The sequence below is a fragment of the Kryptolebias marmoratus genome, linkage group LG5, assembly GCF_001649575.2.
Source record: "Kryptolebias marmoratus isolate JLee-2015 linkage group LG5, ASM164957v2, whole genome shotgun sequence".
Classification (NCBI taxonomy): domain Eukaryota; kingdom Metazoa; phylum Chordata; class Actinopteri; order Cyprinodontiformes; family Rivulidae; genus Kryptolebias; species Kryptolebias marmoratus.
In genome coordinates, this window is record NC_051434.1 from 19072089 (window position 1) to 19074448 (window position 2360).

At 41.0% G+C, this 2360-nt stretch overlaps 1 non-coding gene across 1 annotated transcript; it reads right to left on the bottom strand.

Annotated features, from left to right (window-relative positions):
* Positions 1-286: 286 nt before the first annotated feature.
* On the bottom strand, positions 287-369 carry trnal-uaa. The gene has a single exon. It is a non-coding gene; the product is annotated as a tRNA-Leu (tRNA).
* Positions 370-2360: the final 1991 nt, after the last annotated feature.

A 2360-nucleotide genomic window follows, 5' to 3' on the forward strand; every position in this document is an offset into this window, starting at 1 on the left:
ATCATAAGGGGTCTTTGGGCTGCACTTCGTCTGGCCCCTCACCTAGGACCTGTCTGCCTTGGGTGACCCTACTAGGGGCATGAAGCCCCTGACAGCATAGCTCCTAGGATCATTGGGACACTCAAACCCCTCCACCACGATAAGGTGGCAGCCCAGGGAGAGGTATAAAATGATCCCTCAGAAAGCTTTATTTTCACTTAGTTTCCTCTTGAACAATCTGAGTACTTTTACAACCTTTAGGGTTCACACTAGGGTTAGTCCCACTTAAAGATGGTTATTATTATTTTACCAGGAGTGGGGTTCGAACCCACGAGGGCTTCCACCCATTGGAACTTAAGTCCAACGCCTTAACCACTCGGCCATCCTGATGTATCCAGGACGTGATCATCCTAAATGGTCAAACAGGAAGCAACTAAACTTCATTGGTTCTTGGATGATGTTTCACCTCTCGTCCAAAAGGCTTCTTCAGGTCCGATCACGAGTTGGGAGTTAGAAGATTCCCAACTCGTGATCAAAACTGAAGAAGCCTTTTGGACGAGAGGTGAAACGCCTTCAAGAAACGAAAGAAGAAGTCCAGTTGCCTTTTATTTAACCAGGATTGTAAACGGATCAGGTTTATCCATCTCCTGGAGTAAATACCTTTAGTTATGGGATGTTCTTCCGCCTACAAGCAGCAACAATCCCATCAGTTTGGATTCAAGTCAAGCGACTGTGATGGCCTCCGAAAGATTTCCCAGAACTTCCTCCTTAACCAAGTCTTGGTAGAACTGTGTTTTGATTTGTCCCGTTGGAAGCTCCAGTTGACCCACAGGTCTGCGTGGTTTCTTCGCAGACAGCAACATGTTTCCCTTCCAGGTTTTCTGAGTGAATCCAGGTTTTCCTGCTGCAACTTTCCAGGTCCTGCTGGAGGCAGTACCATCGAGTCGTCTCCAGGCATCGCTGTTGGTAAGCATGATCTGAGTTTTCAGTCCTCCTACTTTGGTTTTACTGCTACAAAGAATCTTTCCGAAACTTCTGATCTTGTCCAGATGGGCTTGCACTTATTAAAGACGTTGTTGCTTATTCTCACGGGGTAAGTAGGAATTGTGGCGTGTAACCTCTGGCATGAAGTGTGCGTCTCACTCTGTCAGCTGATGCCTCTTCACCAGCAGCCAGCAGGTCTTTGTAGTGAGACCTTTGACCTGAGTTGTTGAAAATTTACCCTTCTTTCAATTCCACTCTGTGGTAACTGTACCTTTTAACTTGAAAGATGAAAAACATACATCTAGTTGTATCTCAGGAAAGATTCAGTGCATTCATTTTCCATTCCTGATTTATATTTATAGTGATGGCCGAAAGAGACAAACCTACAAGATCACCAGTCAATCAAGACTTTTATTAGGGGTCCAAGCCCACAGTGCATCCAGTGGAGCATGGAACTCTATTGTTTATTATTATAATAATAATAATATAATTATAATTATTCTGTAAATAAAAGTCATACTGCAGCCCAAACCACAAGGAGTTCGGAGATAGGAGAGCATGCGAACCACAAAAATAATCAGTTATGTACTCCTATAGGGGGCGCTGCCATTGAGATTTTTGCATTTTGTCCAGTAACTTCTAAACTGTTAGTCGCTAAATTTAAAGCCTTATATTTATGTATTCCCTTCACTGTACTGAATCACATAATATATCTAGATACCAAGCTGAATATAAGTTGTAAGAGACAAATAATTTATTTTTATAAACGTGCACGTTATGCCTGCACGAATAGTTGTAGCAGGCGAGCTAAAACACACATTTGGCCATATCTGGCAAACAACAATAGCTGATGAGATGAAATTTAAACTGCTGTTGCAGGAGTCATTGAGCCATAGCAGGCGCTATAATCTAAGAATGGATGTTTAGGAAATTTGGCACAGACCTTCAGGACATGACCTTTGAATTCAGACCTATAAGGTCATGATGCTTAAAGAAAGTGGGCATGGTCTGTTGCATCCTAAAGAAAAGTGTTCACAAATCAAACATGTAGTTTTAACAGTTAGAGACTCTATAAAGTTATTTATAGGAAAAATAAAGCATGCTAACTGCTATACAATAGTAAAAAAACAAACAAAAAAAAAACTACTTGCGCCAACCTTTAGGTGGCGCTACTGCTTTGGTTGAAACGTTTTGGTTTCTACCTCTAATTCTCATTCTTACCAACAAGTATTTAAGGGTCCCCTATTTGTTGAAGCATAGTGATTTTTTTTTCACTACAAATAAGTTTGCTTTGAAAATGTAAAGTTGTTTATACAAATTAGCAAAATGTGCAAAACCTTTAAATATTATCTCCTCCAAGGTCTCAAATCTGATCAGCGTAAAACTTCATTCATCGG